Genomic DNA, 22688 nt, shown 5'->3' on the forward strand with positions numbered 1-22688 from the left:
GACAAACATGTCGGATACATACTATCCAAATAGAAGTAATCTGCTTGAAAACATTTGTCTGTATGAAATACTACACAACTACACTTTTAAAAGGAATATTACAGAGGATATTGATAAAGGTGTTTATGCTGTGATTGGATGTGAAGGATGTCTGGTAAAACAAAGAAAAGGATATCTGATTAATCACCGAAAGCTGAGTGTTGAAACTCCTGACAAAAGAGAATTTTACTATTTAGCTCTTTTGCACCTCTTTAAACCATGGCGTAAAGAAGAGGAACTACTTGGTGACTTTGACAGTTATGAAGATTCATTCAACGCATCTCAAAATAGTATAGAATGTCCTGTTTTTAGTAATTATCTGCAAAGGTTGACGGACGAAATAGAGCAAGAAGCAACAATAGCAGCAGAGATTGCTAGAGACAGTTCTCAAGATAGTCAAAGTTCTGCATCGTTGAGTCAAGATCCACTTGGACAACCAATTATCTAAAATGAAGCAGCCATTGCCATGGATGAGGTGGAAAGAGCAATGGAACAAGTTCAAGAGGATGTAATAAACTTAGAAGAATTGGAGAAGCAACTTAATCTGGACCAAAAACAGATATATAATGAAGTGACTGAGCAGATTGAGCATGGTTTTTGTCATGAGAAAAAAGAATGCTCATGTATGTCATTTCAACCTGTACGACTATATGTGAGTGGAGAAGCTGGAACTGGAAAAAGTTTTCTAATTAAAGGAATTGCTACATATCTACAGCAAAGAACAGACTCATCAATATCTTGTGTTGTTACTGCTCCAACTGGGTTGGCAGCACACAATATTAAAGGGATTACTTTACATCGTTTATTGTTGCTGCCGGTTGAACATGAAAATAAATTACAATACCACAAGCTATATGGAGAAGCTTGTTGTGAAGTTTCTAGAATCCTTAAAAAAATGAAACTTCTCATTATTGATGAGGTAAGCATGGTATCAAATCTAATGCTTGCCTTTGTGCATTTAAAAATGCAACAGATTCTTAAAACAGAGCATGATGTGTTATTTGGAGGCAAACACTTCATAGTTTTTGGAGATCTACTGCAGCTAACTCCTGTAAAAGGACAACCTGTATTTAAAACTGTGACACATGAAGACACCAGAAAGTGCCTGGGAAGTATTGGAAATGTTAATATATGGTCGCATTTCAAATATACTGAACTTATTCAAAATATGCGACAGGCAAAGGATACTAAATTTGGAAAACTAAGGGAACATGCCAAAGAAACTTTACAAACACGATTACTTTCCAATTTGTTTCCAAATGAAAATAATGTGGCAGAGAAAATATATAGTAAAGAGGCAGAAGATAAATCAGTTATATGCCTGATGCCAACTCTACACAAATGTTCTATGTTCAATGAAAAAATGTTGAAGTTAGAAAATGAAAAAATTAAGAAACTGGAAGCTAAAGATAGAATAGAGCATGAAGGAAGTACTATTATTTTGTCAGAAAAGTTGAAGTTAAAATTTGATTCTTTAGAGAAATCAATATCTAAAACTGCTGGTTTAGAAAAGAATCTGTATGTATGTTTAAAATGTCGTATTATTTTACGAAGAAATTTACATGTGGAAAGAGGTTTGGTGAATGGAGCAATGGGTAATGTTGTTGGTTTTGTGAATTACCCAAATAGAGATGAGATTGAATTTTTAAAAATCAAATTTGATGGAATTGAAGAGATACAACAAGTCAGTCGTTGTTCAAATCGATTTTTGCTTGTAAAAGATGTATATGTCCGACGAAAACAGTTTCCTGTTTGTTTGGCATATGCAGTGACTATTCATAAATCTCAAGGTTTAAGTGTAGATAGTGCTTTGATAAATATTGGAAGTACTGTGTTCAAAGAGGGTATGGCCTATGTTGCTTTATCTCGAGTTAGAACTTTATCTGGATTGTATCTGATTGATTTTGATGAGACAAAGATTAGTGCAGATCTAAATTGTGTGAAAGAGTATAACAGGTTAAGAAGAGAATATGCTCCTAGTTTACCTCAATATCCTTTAATTGAAAAGTGTGTGGTAGGTCGAAAAAGGAGATATGAGGAAAAAAGTACTGAAGTAGTTGAGAAACGAAAAAAAATAAATGAACCTGTGATTGGTAGCAAAAAGCAAAACGTTAGTACTGAAGAGATTGTTGGATTTAAATTTGAAAACAGTTCTGGTGTCAACTACTATGCAAATGTAGTGGTTAATGTTGTTTTTTTTTCTTAAAAGTTTACAGCAACAGATTGTTGAAATTCAGGACCAAACATTTTGTTGTTCACTAAATTCTGTGTTTCAGAATGTAACAGTGATAATAGTCAAATAGGAAATGTTTCTGAACTTCGAAATGTTTTAGACATATGTGCTGGACTAAATCAATTTTCTCCGAATATTCAGCAAGAATGTCAAGAATTTATTATGTATATGCTTACAGTTTTACAAGATGAAGGTGTCGATATTGTCTTTTTGGCCTTTCTTTTAAATGGCAACATAACTGCGACAATTGTTCGTTTTCAAGTTTTACTGATATACACACTGAAAGATTTATAAATTTAACATTACCAGACTAAAAAGCAGTGTCTTTCAATAATCTAGTTAGAGATGCACATCAAAACATGGCCTGCACTCAATGTAACTCAGAAATGTTATCAACATTATTTATCAGAAGATATGGACAGTATGTAATTTTAATGTTCCAACGGTGCAGACCTGATGGAACAAAATTGACAATATCAATTAAAAATGTTGTGGCTTCTCAATTATCAATTTCTGAAAGAACTTTTGTAACTGTAGCAATAATCTTCCATGATGGTCCTTCAACAACATCAGGACATTACACAGCTTATTTGAAATCTCCAACAGGCTGGACTCACTGTAATGATAGTCAATTGACTTTTAAAAAACATTTGCCTTTTGACTTACCAAATTCTTATCTGGTGTTTTTGCAACCCAAATTTCAGTAAAATTACTTGCCGTAGGAAGATTACTACTGTTAAGAAAAGATACTCTGTTGGTCAGAAATATCATGCGACTGAGGGTGATGGACTTTAAAAATTGAAATTTGTATTTGGCATATTGAGAGTTTCAGGTACAGGGTTAAGTAATGTTTAATGGAACAGGACACGTTGGAACGTTTTATTCTAAAGGTCGGGAAAAGAATGGTTAAGAGTATAATTAAGTAATTTGCAAAATAAGGACTTTACTCATACTATTTAGCCGTGAGGAATAGTATCTGAGAACAAAATGACTACTTCAGATAAATGATGGTAAAACATGCTTATAAGGTAGTTTATTGAGAGGTATTTAAAAATATGTCATATTATTTTATTACTTTGTGATTGTTGAAGATATAGCAAACTTCCACAAGAAATTGCGATTTAGAGAAAAACATTTAAGACATGTTTTTTTCTCATATTTACACTATCTAATCAAATGTTGTGTGGGTTTTTTAAACACAATCATTTTGATTGTGGTTTTTTTCCCCGCTGTTATATGATGAGTAATATTGAACTCACTGTTTATAGTGAAAATTAATATATTCTGAGAACAGCAAAAATAAATCATATAACATATTGTACAATTTATTTTGTATTTTGTATTCACAAATATTTATTATAACTGTTTTGTTTATTCTCTTCCACAGATATTACATTTATAAGGTAAGTACGACTGATAAAAAATACTTTTTCATTCGTTTTTATTTCTGTTTCTTCCTATACTTTCCTCACTCCCTCTCTGTTACCCTAACTCCCTTCATCTCCTCACTTTGTCAGTCCTCTTCTCTCACGGTCACTCCATTTAACTCACCTACATTTCGTCATTTACCTTTCTTTGCTCCTTCCCTGAGTCCTCTTCTGTCACTGTTTCATTCACTCCATCTGTCTCTTTCCTTTCTCACTCCCCTTGTCTCATGCTCACTCACCTTTATCCACCCTCTATCACCCCTGTTTCCTCAATCTCAATTCCCTTCTCTTATCCAACCTCATCCCTGTTCTCTTACTCTGCTTCCTTCACTTCTCCTCATTCTCTATACTTCAATCTATACTTCAGTTCCTTTAGCCTACTCTATTTCTGTTTATCCATTCCTTACATTCCTACCCCATTTACCTTCTCTTACTCACTCTTCTTAACTCTATTTCTCTTAGTGCCTTAACACTCTTCTTAACTTACTCCTCTACCCTTAGTCATTTTGTTTTACAGATTGTTTCTCTCATCTTCCATTTTCTCATCACACTCTCCTTTCCTCTTTCACCATACTTTCCTTTCCACAGTCATTCCCTCAGTCCCTTCCTCTCTTTCACTCAGTCATCTTAGTCATTCATTTATACACTACACATTCTGTCCCTTTCTCTGTCTCCCTTTCTCTTCTTTTCTTTTACTTTCTGTTTCCTGCAGTCCTACTTTTTTTTCTTTTATGAAATGTATGTTAGAACTTAACTTTTTTCTTTTCTTCCACAGATAGTATCTTTTTGAAAGAAATGTACTATATGTTTGTTACTATTTCTAAAGTAAGTATGAAAAACAGAAATACTTTTTAATCAATCTCTTCTCTTTGTGTCTTGGTCATTGTTAAATCTATCTCTTATTCTCCTTACTTAACTGTTTTTACTTTCCTTTAGTTTCCTTTACTTATTCCCATTATTTCCCTTCTTTCTTCTTTATAGTCTTTCTTTCATTATTAATACTGTTTTTTGAGTCTCACTCACCTTGTCTAACTACCTTTTTCTGTCTCTGTCCTTTACTTGTCTTTGCTACCTTCTACTATCACTACGTTTGTCTTGTTTTTTTTCCATTACTCTTTTTCCCCTCAATCTTATATCCCTTCCATCACTATCACTGCCCTTTACTGAATCTCACTCATCTAATCCCACTACATATTCTCTTCTCTGTGCATCACTCCCATTCCTTTTCTTCTTCTCCAATTTCTTCAGTACCCGTCTTTTTCTTTTCCTCACTTCATTTGTCAATCTTGATCCCTAATTTATTTTTCTCATTCCCTTGTGCTACCTCCTTTTTATTAACTCTATCACTCATATTTTGAATTTTTTTTCTCTTTCTTTTATTGTGTGTAATTCAGTCTAACTTCTCTTCCTGTCTGTATCTCATCCCCTTTTTTTCCCTCTCTCTTTCCATTACTCTCCCTCACACTCTTTCACTCATTTAGTTCCTCAGGGGCAAATTTAAAAAACCCATTGCACCTGTTTTATACTGCCTGTGCATACGTTTTTTTACACTGTGGCAGTGCAAAAGAAGTGCCATAGTACAGAAAGATGCATCACGTTGTAAAACCCTGCACAACATGAAACCAGTCTCAGGTTTCATATGGGCATTTCCACGCAGGGGTAAGCATTCTGTCACAAGAACTCCTTTGAAAAGTGATTCAGTAAAATCTACAAGATTTCACTGAGTCACTTCATCAACACTAATGTGTCAAAACATTGCAACTGTTGAAGCAGATGTAAAGGTTGACATAGCAGGTTACAGATAGAGGAAGTTGGAAAAGTGCTGGAGTTGCGTCCTGCATGCAACAGAATTTCAATACTGTGCAAACTTTCAGCCCTAGATGTGATGTACATCATGAGTGGTGCAAGGATTAATTTGTGTATCGCATCTTTCCTGGTGCATCTTTACTATTTTGCAGAGATGTATTGGGTAACATAAATATGTCCCTCTGTTCCATTCCCTCTCTACGCTTTCCTAAGTCCCTTCATTCTCTTACTCAATCTTTTAATCACTTATTTCCCACTTCTCACTTTCACTTACCTCCCTTTTATCATCCTTAAATTCCCTTTCTTCATCATCTTTCCATGTCTTTTACCTTCACTCCCCTAACCCTACTCTATGTATCTCTCTTTGTCCTTTACTCTCCGTCCATATGTCCATCCTCACTCCCCTTCTGTGACTCCTCCACCTTTACTTTTTTTCCATACTGCTCTTCCCATAATTTTTAATTTCCCTTAACTCACTACACTACCTTTAGACATCTTGGGGCAGATTTACAAGCCCTTTACGCCTCTTTTGCGCCGCCGTTGCGTCACTTTTGTGACGCAGCGGCGGTGCAAAAGATGTGCCATGGTGCGGGCTATTTACAACGTGAGGCACCTGGGAGATGCGTCACGTTGTAAAGCCCTGCGCCTTAAGGAGGCGTTCTGGTGCGGGGGGTCGTAACTGCACAGGAACGCCTGTTAAAAGTGGCTAAGTGACATCTACAAGATTTCACTCAATCACTTTTAGGCCAATGCTATGTCAAAACCCTGCGCCTGCTTGAAGCAGGTGTAAGGCTTGAAGCAGCATTAGTTGAATGGGCCCCCCAGGAGCATAGCTGGAGCTGCATCGGGCATGCGACGCAACTCCAGCAATGCGACACCTTTACGGCACAGATGCGTCACGCATGTGTGCCGTTTTTGCCCCATGGTGTGCCACATTATAAATGTGGAACATCAGTAGTGGCGCTTGGGTGGTTTTGCTTGTCGTAGGTTACTTGGCGCATCGCTGCTGATTTGCAAGGATGCACCATGTAACATACATCTGCCTCATTGATTCAGTCATTCTTTTACTTCACTTTCTTCAGTCACTATACTTCCTTTACCTCACTCATTTGCTCAGTCCCTTACTCCATTTTTGTCATTCATTTCAGCTAGCCATTTATACACTACACATTCATTCAAAAGAAAGATGACACAGTGCATAAGAAATAGAACTCTTTTTTGAAAAATTAGTTAGTTCTGAAAATAACTTTTTTTTTTGGTTTTCTTATTTTGTATTTTTTTTTAACAAAGTTTTATATTTTTGGGGGGTTTTTTGAAACGCAAACTGAAATCCTGAACTTCAAAAATGTTCAACAGGAAAGACAAAAAACTGAATTAAAAAAAAATTATCTCTTTCTTAGGCACACATGCTCATTGATGCCCTTTTCCACAAGCACAAGACTTTGTTCAGAATATACAAGAATTTTGTTGCACTTGTTGCACCTCATGTGCACCTTCTTCAAAAAAGGCCTCAGGTCCAGTTCAGCAGTTGAAGGAGATGGAGGTGGTGCCGATGAAGTGCTGGCCACAGCTGGTGGCAGCTGTGTGGCCAGGGCTCTACTGGATGCCTTCACAAACTGCGCAGGGTGCACTTGCCTCACATGTCTTATCATTATGTGAATTGAAAATGAATATTTTTTTGAAGAGTTTTCCCTAGAAAGGACCGTGTCACGAATTGTGCACGTGACTTTAGGTGCATTCACCTTCTTTAGTCCTTCAGGATATGTAAAAAATTGCCAGAAAAAAGATTCTTTTACTCGCCGTTGAGGAGGTTTATACTGTCCTTCAGAATCAGATGACGATGATTCCTGTCTGGCCGCCATTTCAATCATTTCTCTGAGAAGCTGGAGAAGGTCCTTCTTCCACAAGAATGAAACAGATAAAGAGGGAAATGGGTGGGGTTTGTGAAGATTCTAGAACTGAAACTACTATAAACCAATGAAAAGTGTTCTTTTTGAGTCACATGACTTGACGTGCGCGACCGGGTGCGCACACGTGGTGCGCGCACCCGGTCGCGCACGTTGCTCTAAAATGGCGTTTTGCCCGATTTTCATAAAAGTTTCAAAACGTAAAAAGGAGGCAAGGTACAGACACCCTGACGTCCTAGACCTTCTCAAGGGGTCCCAGAAGAATTATGATGGGCCCAAAAACCTTTTTTGAAAAATAGCGAGGTGCGCGCACCCGGTCGCGCACTATGTCTCAAAATGGCGTTCAACTCGATTTACATAAAAGTTTCAAAACATAAGAAGGAGGCATGGTAAACACTCCCTGACCCCCTAGGTATTCTCAGGGGGTCCATTAAGTACCCCCAAGGCCCAAAAAATCCTTTATTTTTTTTCCAAAAAAGTTGCAAGGTGCGCGCACCCGGTCGCGCCCGTCAGGAGGGGGACGCGCACCAGGCGCGCACCTCACAATTGAATTAAAAAAAAAAGTCAAGTCATGTGACTCAAAAACTAAATTTTTCATTGGTTAATATTAGTTACAGATCTAGAATCTTCAAAACCCCACCAATTTCCCTCACTATTTCCTTTATTCTCTTGGAAGAAGCACCCTTTGTGGAGCTGCAGACGGAAAAAAGAACAGGATGGCAGAAAGACAAGAAACATCATCTTCTTCTTCTGACTCCCACATGGAATATCATCAGCCAGCTAAGAAAGGGAAATCTTCATTTATTTGGAAGTTTTTTACTTTTCCTGAGCATCAAAAAAAGGTAAATGCTCCTAAAGTAACGTGTACCCTTTGTGGTACTGTTCTTTCAAGGGGAAACCCTCTTAAAAAATACTCTTTTTCTATACATAAGATTTTAAGACATGTGAAAAATTTGCACCCTGCGCAATATGCCCAAGCAGCCACAAGAGCTGTGGCCCAGCAGATTCCACCAGCTGTGGCCACCACATCTACAGCTCCACCTCCATCGCCAGCAACAGAAGAAATGGACGTTAGGCCATATTTGGGACATGTGCAAAAGCGGTGCATCAAATGTTTTGATATTATTGTTCATGGAGAACAGAGCCTGAATATAATTGAACGCATGATTCAGAGTCATAAATGCTCTGAAAGGAGATAATTTTTTTTCTATTTTTCATTTATTTTGTTCCAGTTGAACAGTTTCCTTGTTACAGTTCTTGAATTCTCTTCAAAAAATAAAATCTCAAAATTTAAAAACAAGAAAAAAATATATAAAACAACAAAAGAAAAAAAAAACAGTTCTTTTCAGAACTCATTCAATTTTCTAAAAAGAGTTATATTCTAAAACACTGTGTCGTTCATTTTGTTGAATGAAAGTGTAGTGCATAAATGAGTGATTGAAATGACTGAGGAAAGGAAGGGACTGAGTGAAAGAGTGAGAAAAGGGAAGTATGGTGAGTGACAAAAAAGGAGTTGAAGAGTAACTGAAAAAAGGGGACTAAGAGTAGGGGAGTGAGTTAAAGGATCTAAAGAACTAAGGGACGGCAATAAAGAAAGGAGAAAAAAAACTACTTTCAGTGTTTTGATGTTGTATTTAAATTCATAATGAAAAACAAAGAATTTTACACATATTTTATTTAGGGGTTAGCATTTAAAAAACTTTGCAAAATTAACAAAAAAAACATAGCTTTTACATACATTATAGTTAGGAATTAGCATTTAAAAAACCTTGCAAATTCACTGAAAAAACCATAGGTTTTACATACGTTATAGTTAGGAATTAGCATTTAAAAAACCTCGGAAATTCATTGAAAAACCCAAAGGTTTTATATCAGTTATAGTTAGCTGGACAATTTACTCATACAAAACCATTGAAATTCCCACGTTATAGTTAGTTGTACTCACTATAACTCGCGCGCCCGGAATCCACTGCTGATGATGTCACATATTACATCATTCATGACATGGTCACTGATGACATCTCAAATGACCTCACACTCTAATCTAACCTTTGATACACCCAGTGTTAAATACAGACTACCATTCCTGAAATAATTGACACACCAATACCAGTAACTACATACGCACACACTGATTTCTAGGTATACACACACATCCACGTATTCACCCATACAATCACTCATACATACAGTCACTCATCAATAGAACACTATCATATCCACTCATACACCTATACAGACACTCACATGCTGACACTCATCCACAGAGTTACTCACACACCTAGTCAGTTATGCAAAGAATCAATCACACTCCCATTTCCTCATCTATACAGTTATACACACTCAACACCTTACTTATTCAAACATATACTAACACATACTTACTCTCTTATACAATCACTGATACAAGTACACATTGATCCATACAGTCACTTACGCAATCACAGGCTCTCATGTATAGTCATTTATATATGCCAACTCTCACATGCACTGTGTTTTACATATGTACTTACTTGGACATGGAGCACTGAGATAGCCATTTACTCACCAACACACCCATGCACATAGTCAACCACCCATACAGCTCTTTCCAAATGCACTCTTGAACCCATATACCAAGTTAATCAACTGCTCACACATATATGCACAGAGTCACACACCTCCCAGCCACCCACACACACACTCACCCTCACATACAAATACTTGTGCAACCAATCAATAACCCATATAGCCACTCTTATAGCTACTGATCAACACATGCAGCAGCTTACACATCAACAGACATACTGATGCACACATTCAGACAGTTTAGTCACTAACCAATGCATTCAGTAAGACACATTTAATCCCTCACTCATACAGTCAGTCACACACCTACTAAATCCTTCATCTAGACACTCATACATCCACTCATTCTTCAATATATAAAAAATATTTTTACTTTTGAGAAACACACATTCACTGGAGGATGTCATCAGTGATGTCATCAGTGATGTCATTTGAGATGTCATCAGTGATGTCATCAGAGATGTCATTTGAGATGTCATCAGTGATGTCATCAGTGATGTTACTGACCATGTCATGAATGATGTAATATGTGACATCATCAGCAGTGGATTGCGGGCGCGCGAGTTATAGTGAGTACAACTAACTATAACGTGGGAATTTCAATGGTTTTGTATGAGTAAATTGTCCAGCTAAGTATAACTGATATAAACCCTATGGTTTTTTCAATGAATATATATATATATTCCCACGTTATAGTTAGTTGGACTCACTATAACTTGTGCGTGCAATGCACTGCTGATGATGTCACACATTACATCACTCATGACATGGTCAGTGACATCACTCATGACATCACTGATGACACCATCCAGTGAATGTGTGTCTTTCTGAAAAATAAAAATGTGTTATATATGTATATGTAAAAGTTGATGGAAGAATAAATGTTTAAATAAGTGTTTACATGGATGTTTTAAAAAAAAAATTGATTGGTTAACTGGCTTGTTAAGTGTATCTTAGTGAATACATATATTAGTGGGTAATGTTTAAATATTTAAATATATGTATTAGTGTTTCACTTTGTGTATAAGTGGCTGTATGGGTTGGTGAGTAGCTACATATGTTTGTATATGGGTTATTAGATTTTTTTTAGTATCAGTATGAGTGTCTGTATGGTTTGATGAGAGTATTACTTAGCACATAGATGCATGAATGACTGACTCTCTGTTTGTATGTGTTTCGAAGACAGTTCTTGCCCACCATAGCCATTGTGCTGCCACTAACCATTGATAGCGGGGCCTTTTTATCGACCTTGGTAGGATGAAGGTCTGATATGAGCCCTACTTGACAAAATCTGAAAATATGCTAAAATGACCAATTTTCACCATGTAAAATCAGCACATGAAATCCCACGGATCCCCTGAATCCCGGGTTTGTAGGCCCAAGCCAAAGGCCAAAGGCCACCGCCTTATGTTAACAAAATCCACTGGGCCTAAATAGTTTTAAACATGCATTTCTGATGTGCTGAACACAGCGAGGCAATTGAGCAAACCTGAGAAGTACAGTAGCCTTTCACAAGCACCATTGCAAGACACCACACACACACATGTACACAGACCCAGCCAGTAAAAGTTGGCACATCTTGGACTCTTGCAGAAATATTGTTCTGAAAGATAGCTTGCACAAAGTAAAAGCAGCAACCTCTTACAATAATCAACATCTATCATAAGTTTCGCACGTGCAGATGTTCTTAGAAATGTACGTAACAAAATGTTTTTTTTTCAGAAATGTACAAAATGTTCTCTTTTAAATAACAAAATGTTCTATAAAGATGTCCTTCCGGTGTCCTAGAACACATGTGGTCAAACCACCTGCGTCAGAAAAGGCGTCAGAACAGTGTTAGTTCTGCATTTTTTCAGGTATATTAGATTCAGCCCATCAAATCTGAAGCCAGAGTTCTGCTAATGCTACTTTTTGCATGCAGGCTCTCTGACTAGTCGATTGTCTGACTTGGGGTGTCAATTCCTCTCTCTCTCAGGTGGTGGGCTCCCTAAGCCAGATAATACTTTTGTCTTTTTAAATGTCTGTCCATGCTCTGTATTTTCCATTCACACCCAAATCCTTGCATTCTTAGGTTCCCTTAAGCTATTGGGGCCTGCTGTGATAGTCTCCATAGCTGAGGTGCTTCTAATCACTAGACTTTATAGACTGTTCTGCTTTCCCTAACTAATTTCAATTGTGCCTTTTTAAAAGATCCCAGTCTGTATGCCCCTTGGATCTCTTTGGAATGTTAAACTTGCATGGGTAATAAATGCATTTTCTGATGTACTTAAGGATTAACGAATAAAATACCACTTCAAATGTGATCTTTTGTTATCTCCTATCATTGTTCCTTATTCCTCAGTGAAGTGTTGCGTCGATGACATGTGACCACGGCTCATGACCACAGCAGGGTGGTTTGTGACTCGTGACCACACCATAGAGGGCTTCCGTTCTCCCCTCAACAGCTGGCGCCCAACGTATAAATCATACTACATACGTCTGCAGTGGATTTGGCGCACACCCCCAACAGGTTCCTGAGAGCACCGCCGCCGCTCCTTTGTGGCAGAGACCACGGGTAAGACAAGGTTTTTGTTTTTCCTTGGATTTCCTGGGTCTCTGCTGCCTGGGGGTGCGACTGACTCTTTTGTGGACTGTCTCTGGCTGTCGCCTGTCCCTGCGGCGCTATCTCTGGTCATGATTTGAACCCAAAGTCTCTCTCTTTTGTGGTCACGATTTTGCTCGTCCTTCTTTCATACAACGAGCCTTCGCCTCTTGATTTTTGACTTGTGCTTCTTGTGGTTTCACGTGTAGTGATTTTGGTGCCATTTCTGATTTTCCCTTGCCGGTTGTGAAGACGGAAGGGATGGTTCACACTTGGTTTCCGCTCCCTCAACCATTCCTGATAAGTATATGGGGTCGGCGTTTCACTTTCCGACAAAGTCTAGGGTCTGGGTCTCTCAGCATGCGTGAGATCGAGGTTTGGATTTCCGACTGATTCTAGATTCATACTCCCTCAGTACTTCAGAGTTTGCGTGGGGTCAAGGTTGTATTCCTTGACAGAATATAGGTTTTACATCCTTCTTGGTTGAGTTTGCTCACAATGTGCCTTATACTATGGTTTCAGATTGACCATTCATGTAATTTATTGTTTTCAGCGTGATTTGAATTGTGCCTTGAAATTACATTTCGTGGTCTTTGTGCTCTGCATTTTGCTCCTCTGTGCCTCTAGCCCCAGCGAATTCACTGGTAAGGACTTCCCTTCTGCCCTTCACTCTTTTCCTTGCTCGTCTTCATGATATATTTCAGCAAAAAGTAGGTGTTATTGTGTTCTTTGGGCTGCCGCTTCTGAGTTGGCTTGACGGTGAAGGGTTTGATGGCTGGCTCTCTGCGCGCACAGAAACAGGAAGTGACTTGTGGTATTTTCGGATTCCCCTCTCCTTTCTGGCCCATTCTTGCGCAGCTGGGTACTCCGCCGTGTTCAGTGAGATTTAATATCTATAGCCTTTTTACTGTACTTTCAGTTTTTGTGATGCATCTTTTCATGTGTTTTTGATTTGTCTTTGAAATTGTTGTAATGGTTAATATTTGGTTTGTTCCATGTCATTTGTCCATTGCCTTGCTCTGTGTAAGTAGATGTGCTTTGAAGTTGCTTCTCTGTGCGTCCAGTGATATAGCGCCTCAATACTAGTTGCACCATCTCCCACAGCCACCAGGTGCTCTACGCGGCCTTCCCTTTCCCATTGCAAAGGTATATGTCCCTTTCCTTATTGCAGCCCTGCTAGGTAGGTGGTTAGCCGTCTACAGACACGCGCTGACGTTGCTTCTCCTTGCCTCTGATATAACAAGTGGTATTTGTCTATCATTAGCCTAGCAACTGATAGCCAAAAGGGGGGGACGAGTATTCAAGTATTCCCCCGAACCTCTTGACATCCTCATCACATCCTCTATATTCGTGATGTCCAACACCACCCCACGTACTATAAATTGCTCTATCCATCTGGTGCATGACGTCCCTATCTCAGTACATACCACCACTTTTAACACGATAACATACCTTGATAACAAGAGCCGAAAGCGCCTAGCTAAGGCTTGGGACATTCTGGGGTTAATTTTTACTCCCAACACCCAGGTTAACATCTCTACAATTTCCATGACTGACGTATTTGCCTGCACACATGCATTTTTCTGCAACTCGTCTAGCTCTGACGCCCTATCCACGTCTCAGTCCACTCATTCGATCCATCCCGGTCTCTCAGACGGCACAAATTCCATTGTCATCTCTGATGGAGAAGACGCAGAATAATCAGATTCTACGCAATTAAGCGCAAAACAGGTTACAATGTCATAAAATGAGCTGCATACTGGAGAACTACCAGTGGCTCAAGAGCTACTGGTTGGGGAAGCTTGCTGCAATTACGAAGCAGTGGTGGTTGACATGAGCATGTAGTGTGTTTTTCATTGTAGGTTACATTTTTTAAGTATTTCCATTGATTTAAAATATTATTCTTTGCATTTGAATGAGTTTGATTTGCACTCCAGAAATGAGCATTTAAATACCAAACTTTGCCAATGCAACTTATTTAATGTTGAAAAGAGTTCTTCTATCATATAAATGAGAGAGGTATGTTTCTCTATCAGTTGTACATCTATGTGGTCATGGATTTGCGAAGGCACCCCCTTGAAATGTCACCCTTTCCGGGCATCTAAATATACTTTGAGGTTGTAAATTCGTGCATGGTTAAAATTTCCGCATATGGGAATTTCTGAATGATTTCTATTGTACTTTTAAATAGTCATTCTAAAATAATAAGTTGCCATGTTAGCTGCACCTGTCAGTCGGATAACGAAAGTCCTTGGTTTATGGGCCCTTCTTGGCTCTCTCGCTCACAGTGACAACAAAGGCTTTCACTCCTGTGTTGCGAGATGTTATATATGGGTTTGCATTTCTCTCTTATACACTGCAGTGAGAAGTGATCAGCAGGAACATCTGGGTACGTGCCAAGCCCACCCACTGTAACTGAGTATATACTGTGTCTGGCTACAAAGTAGCTGCCTTCAAGGCTCCTAATTACGTCTTTTTTAGCACGGTTTTAAATAGGCTCCCCTGTTTTGACAAATTACACCCTGATTGAAGTTCATTCTGTTCCTTGACTGCCACACCCCACGCTTCTCACGGAAATGCCGTTAGGAAGTAGCCGACCACAGATTCTGGGCATCGAGCCAGGCAGGAAATACATTTCCTGTGGTTTGTAACAAGAGTTTTTAGGCAGTTGGAACACCGATCGCAAGATAGAACAGAATGAGAAATACACATGTGTATATATAGAAGTATATATATATATATGTGCATAACAGGTAATATGTGGGCATATTGATAATTGTTGTTTATGGGGTCTTCAAAATTGCAGGAAATAATGTGTACTCATACTGTAAGAGTAATAAAGGGGTGGGCCCTTAAAAACTCGGGGACCTGGGTCCATAGAACAGTACAAAAGAGATTGTATCCGAGTTATGGTTTCACTAGTACCAAGAATCACTTAAATATTTGTTTGTACAGACATTCACCACAACATTTTGACCAATTGAAATGTAATTTTTAAAGAAATTTTCAATATTCAAAACCTCAAGTGACATTTATTTATGCAAGGTTATTATTTCATTATTTTGCAACAATTTCTATCACGTGCATACAGATTACTTCAATGTAATTGTAGAATCATTACATTCAAAGTGCTCTCTGTGAAGAGGGGAAAGGGTGTGCAAAAGATGTGAGGGACAGGGTAAAGGTGCTGTGACTTTTTAAGAACATCGCGTTAAAATCAGAAACGCCTTTACAATCGAATGCATGAAAAAAGTTCCCAAATTACATCACACATAGGTATGAATAAATTTCTCTTTTAAATCCTATGGTGTGTTGGATTGGCGTAGTTCTACGTTTCGACCCCCATGTACGCTAAAGGGTTATTCAGGCCTCATGTTGGGCTCTTCGTCAGGATAGTAGTTAGAGAGCCTATAAAACAATGCAAAGGCTAAAATTAAATTGCTGTGGTGATTAGTCAAGGAAGTTGTAAAGTGAAAAAAGGGGTTTTACATACATCAAAGGACGGTTGCCATCTATACCGTCTGGTAGTGGGCCTTAATGTGCTCCTATGATTTCTGTAATACATAAATTTGAGGAAAGTCTCAGTGGACTGAGTCAGGCTATGGGCCCGGACTAGGTTGAGTGAAGGCAGGGGGAGGACTTACTTGGACGGTGTTCCTCATTGAAGGGTACACATCGCCGTGTCAGGTGTAGTCAAAGGGATCGCTTCTAGCGTCCCAAAGCGCAGATTGCGTCTTTCTGGAAGTAATAAACAAAAAACGCCATTAGATACTGTGCAGGCGTGGAGGTTGGATTTCAACTCTGTCGAAAGTCGGACAGATCGGTAAAACGTGCACGCGGAGTTCATATTAAACAAAACGCCATTAGGTGTCGAGGTTGCATTACAACTCTGTCAACAGTTAGAAAGTTAAAGTAGGACATGCACGCGGGGTGAATGGTTCAAAGGTCTAATGAAAACCCCAACTCATACCTCTTTGTGAAAAGGCAGCTGCCGTCAGTCCTCCTGGCTGTCTCGCTGCATCTATCGATGCTCGCGGTGCAGCCGCTTAGTGCTAGTATGACAAAAGGGGGCTCGTCGCACGCGGACCAATCACGGTGAAGTGTTCTAACAACGCGTGACGCACGAACGAGGGAGAGTCTCGTAACTAGCCGGATAGTCGGCTCGGGGAGCGGGTACAAAGTATGTGGAAAGTTTTGAAGGTGTGTTTCAGATGAGTGGCCATGCGTTGGCATATAACTGAGATACAATTGTCGGTATCATGCAACCCAAGCAGCGCGGTGGTGTTGAGCTGACGTGTTGTATAATGTAGTGATCATCATACAAAATAAACATATACATACACAATACCGTCTTCATGAGATAAAAATAACAGTTTTAAGAAAATGGTTTTAAGGAAATTGAAAAGAATGACCATAGAATGTATTAGAATTTGTGAGTAGGAGACAGTTCAAATACAAATTGCCTATTCAGGATTCAAACCTGCCATTTGTGCAAAATTAGCATCTAATTCATTGAGCCCTCCAGTTATGGTCTTAAGTTTGTGCATCCATTTACATTCCCTGATATCGAAGATCCTCCTCTGCCTCTCCCTCTCGGTGGTCTCCACTGTGTGTCCCCTAAAAAAGGCGGCCATTCTGCCTTCGCACACGCTAAGGACACTTTGGAGAGATTGAAGAAAACTTTAAAAGACTTTGATGTTGAAACACTAACTAAGAAACTGGACAAATTAGCCAAAGACATCCAGTATTACGACAGAAAAAAGACCTACCCCTACCTACAGCCAGACTACTACAGACAAGACAACCAAGGTCGCTTCTTCAATAGAGGGAGAGGAGGTTACAGAGGTACACAAAGGTACAAAAACTTCTCGGATTCATCATACAGTGAAAATGACCAGACCGCACCAAGCGGAAACTATCAACAACAGGACCAATGGTACCAACCACCCCACCAACACATGAGCGAACCCCAGCCGCCTTTTTTAGGGGACCCCCAGTGGAGACCACCGAGAGGGAGAGGCAGAGGAGGATCTTGGAACAACCGCCCCAATCGAGGTCAGAACCAACAGAACTGGGACAGCGGGAGACAACAAGGCCATACTACCAAACAGGTCCGGTTCCAACCAGAAGACCACGGGGAGAGGAGCACCAGGAGGAAGACCTACAGATGGTAAACAATCCAAGCTCCAGCCCCATAATCCATCTGTCAAAACATACACTAACGCCAGAGGAGACCAGCATACTTTGCAAAGGCCTTTCATTTGTACCCACCTCCCATCCCAACAGATTCAATATACAAACAGAACTCACCAGGTTCTTTAGAAAACTGAGATTGAAGAACTTTTTTATGAACAAACCATCGACTGCCATGACGGCTTTCACTAACTTACGACCCCCTTCCACCTTTATGCCCACCATGGCATCAGTGTCTCACAAAATACTGACGTATGAAAGTGTGGTAATGAGGGACGTCCTAAAAGCTATTGACAAAAAACACTACGTGAAACACAATATTAGCATGGGAGAGAGAACAGCGTTGGAATCTCTGAAAAGCAATAAGTCAGTGGTAATTAAACCTGCTGATAAAGGGGGATCAATAGTCACGCTAGATGTGGACGATTACAAGACAGAAATCCACTCCCAATTAATGGATGGCGTCAGCTAGTGGAGTGGTGTGGCTCACTGGTTGTGGAGTGGTGTGGCTCACTGGTTAGAGGCGGCAGACCCGGAAGCAGAGGACGGCCCGGGACCAGGGTTCAATTCCCGACGCAGCAGGGTCGTGGACCAGGGTCAGCGGACTCGATAATTCTCGCTTCGGTGCCTACTCTAACCAGGGATCACACTCGGCAACTCTGGGCATTAGCTTGCCTCATCTCTACAACGGCCCCCCACATACACCGGGGATGCCTGGTTTCACCTTGGAGATACCCAGCAGGGATCATCTCACAGGGAAAGCCAGGACGGGTTCCCCAGTGGTCTACAGCGCTGGGACGCCTCATTGCTGGGGTAGCCATGCGCTTTACAAGACAACATAACATAGCTACAACCTTACAACGCGAGACCCCCACAAAGGAAACACGGACAGACATCATGGCCATTACCAACAAAGCCCTAGAGATGGGATTCCTGACCAAGAAGGAATTTCAATACCTCAACGTGGAACAACCCAGAACACCCACAATATATGTACTGCCCAAAGTACATAAGAATCCAGTCAAGCCACCGGGACGCCCGATCATATCTGGCTGTGGATCACTTTTAGAACCACTCTGCAAATATGTCGATGTATTCCTGTATTCCTGAAACCGCTAGCTGAAGCCACATCAACGTACCTTAGGGATACAATGCAAGTCATTAACTTTATAGATCAGAAACCATTCAACAAAAACTGTCAGATTCTGGTAACAATGGACATTGTTTCCCTATATACCAGCATCCCTCAAAGACCGGCTTTAGAGTGTATGAGAAGAGTACTCAACAGACGGGAACAACCGGTGGGGGTCCCAACCGAATTCATTGTGGATTTGTTGGAAATTGCAATGACCAAAAAATGTTTCATCTTTCAGAATAAATTCTTTATTCAAAGTAAAGGAGTAGCCATGGTCGCTGCCTTCGCCCCGGACCTGGCTCTTCTTTACATGTCAGAATATGGACAGCACTGTATTCTATCTCAAAACAATCCATACCGAGAGATGATCACAACATGGCATCGCTATATAGATGATGTCCTCATGATCTGGACAGGAGAAGTGGATGATCTCCATGCCTTTTTGGAATGGCTGAACAATCAATCAGACGATATAAAGTTCACGATGCACATGAACAGAGAGTCTATCGACTTTCTAGATATCAGCATCAAGGAGATGGAAGGATATCTTTATACCACCCTTTTCAGGAAACCATCTGAAAGAAATTCCCTCCTGCAATACACACGTCACCACACAAGAGGATTGAGGGACAACTTACCCTTCGGGCAATTTCTTCGCCTCCGGAGAAATTGCTCTCTTAAAGAAGATTTCTTCAAAGAATCCGAAGACCTTATCAATCGCCTGACAGACAGAGGCTATCCCAAGTGCCTCGTCAAGAGATCTCGAAAAAGAGCATGGTTCCAAGACAGATCTACTTTACTTGCACCTAAGACACGGACCACATCTCATGAACGTATGATTTGTGTAACGACGTTTTGCACAAGAAGCAACGACATACGAAGAATTGTCAACAAACATTGGGATCTGGTTGCGGATACTCTTGAGAGCCCTGAGCCGCCGATGCATGCCTTCAGAAAGGCAAAAAGCGTAAGGGATCACGTGGTACGATCACTACTAGATACCCCACAGGTACCAACAATTCAAAGCTTATGGAATCTACCAGAGGTAGTAGGACATTACGGATGCACCTCGTGTAAAGCATGCCCCACCTGTTGGGAAACCAAGCAAATAGTTTACAATAATCTCACGATAGATCTGAAGTCTTTCACAAATTGTAATACTAGTGGTGTGATCTATGCGATTCTATGTCCATGCGACCTCATGTATGTTGGACAAACACAACAAAAAGTGAAAAATCGAATATTCCAACACTGTAGCAGGATCCGTTGTTCCACAGTGGGGGCACCACTAGTGGACCATTTTAAAGACAAAAACCATGCCCCGGAATCAATCAGATGGTTGGTACTTGAAAAGATCTCCCTGGGACCACGTGGGGGGAATTTGAACTCCATCCTCGATATCAGGGAATGTAAATGGATGCACAAACTTAAGACCATAACTGGAGGGCTCAATGAATTAGATGCTAATTTTGCACAAATGGCTGGTTTGAATCCTGAATAGGCAATTTGTATTTTGAACTGTCTCCTACTCACGAATTCTAATACATTCTATAGTCATTCTTTTCAATTTCCTTAAAACCATTTTCTTAAAACTGTTATTTTTATCTCATGAAGACGGTATTGTGTATGTATATGTTTATTTTGTATGATGATCACTACATTATACAACACGTCTGCTCAACACCACCACGCTGCTTGGGTTACTAGATATCGACAATTGTATCTCAGTTATATGCCAACGCATGGCCACTCGTCTGAAACACACCTTCAAAACTTTCCACATACTTTGTACCCGCTCCCCGAGCCGACTATCCGGCTAGTTACGAGACGCTCCCTCGTTCGTGCGTCACGCGTTGTTAGGACACTTCACTGTCATTGGTCCGCGTGCGACGAGACCCCTTTTGTCATACTAGCACTAAGCGGCTGCACCGCGAGCATCGACAGATGCAGCGAGACAGCCAGGAAGACTGACGGCAGCTGCCTTTTCACGAAGAGGTATGAGTTGGGGTTTTCATTAGACCTTCGAACCATTCACCCCGCGTGCACGTCCTACTTTAACTTTCTAACTGTTGACTGAGTTGTAATGCAACCTCGACACCAAATGGTGTTTTGTTTAATATGAACTCCGCATGCACGTTTTACCGATCTGTCCGACTTTCGACAGAGTTCAAATCCAACCTCCACACCTGCACAGCATCTAATGGCGTTTTTTGTTTATTACTTCCAGAAAGACGCAATCTGCGCTTTGGGACGCGAGAAGCGATCCCTTTGACTACACCTGACACGGCGATGTGTACCCTTCAATGAGGAACACCGTCCAAGTAAGTCCTCCCCCTGCCTTCACTCAACCTAGTCCGGGCCCACAGCCTGACTCAGTCCACTGAGACTTTCCTCAAATTTATGTATTACAGAAATCATAGGAGCACATTAAGGCCCACTACCAGACGGTATAGATGGCAACCGTCCTTTGATGTATGTAAAACCACTTTTTTCACCTTACAACTTCCTTGACTAATCACCACAGCAATTTAATTTTAGCCTTTGCATTGTTTTATAGGCTCTCTAACTACTATCCTGACGAAGACCCCAACATGAGGCCTGAATAACCCTTTAGCGTACATGGGGGTTGAAACGTAGAACTACGCCAATCCAACACACCATAGGATTTAAAAGAGAAATTGATTCATACCTATGTGTGATGTAATTTGGGAACTTTTTTCATGCAATCGATTATAAAAGGCGTTTCTGATTTTAACGCTATGTTCTTAAAAAGTCACAGCACCTTTACCCTGTCCCTCACATCTTTTGCACACCCTTTCCCCTCTTCACAGAGAGCACTTTGAATGTAATGATTCTACAATTACATTGAAGTAATCTGTATGCACGTGATAGAAATTGTTGCAAAATAATGAAATAATAACCTTGCATAAATAAATGTCACTTGAGGTTTTGAATATTGCACATTTCTTTAAAAATTCCATTTCAATTGGTCAAAATGTTGTGGTGAATGTCTGTACAAACAAATATTTAAGTGATTCTTGGTACTAGTGAAACCATAACTCGGACCCAATCTCTTTTGTACTACTCATACTGTAAGGCGACTGTGCTAAAATGCGTGTTTGAGCAGTACATAAGCCAGGGACTGCAATACTGTATGTGGATTGACAAAGCCAAAAGGTTAACAAAATATGTGAGGCCTACTGGATTTGGCAAGGCTTGTTTATTTTTATGTTGCAAAGAATGGTACCTACCTTATTCCAGTAGTTTAGTGAAATGTTTTAGCATTTTGTTTTGTGAACATTTTATTTTGAAAGCAAAGAATTATCAGTCTTGCTTTGAAGCTTCTACAAATAGTTGCATCTAATTGGAGAACATCCTGTAAGCAATATGCATAGCGTCACATTGCTAAATATTGAAAATAAGTGTACACATTTTCATACTCTAACCACTATCAGAAGTGCAGTCTGGGCCTAAAACATTTACTTAGAGCGCTCACCCTAATAATAAAGCCTTTGCATTAATGAAAAAAATAAAATACAAGTTTGAAAAGCATTAACACATGGACACAAATCTTACCGTTATTGCAGACAATGCCTTTCCCTGATACATAATGTGGTAATGTGGTACTGTAAAGTGGCAGCCAAAGGTTTTGTACTGTAGGAGCTTGGGCCTACGAGTCTCAAGGACAAAATACACATGAAAAATTGTTGCCCTTGACCTACAAAAATAGATAAATGGATACATGGATATATATATGTGTGTATATATAAATCCCACAAGCGGGCGCAAGCGCCCGCGG

This window comes from Lissotriton helveticus, chromosome 2_1 (genome assembly GCF_964261635.1).
Source record: "Lissotriton helveticus chromosome 2_1, aLisHel1.1, whole genome shotgun sequence".
Classification (NCBI taxonomy): Eukaryota; Metazoa; Chordata; class Amphibia; order Caudata; family Salamandridae; genus Lissotriton; species Lissotriton helveticus.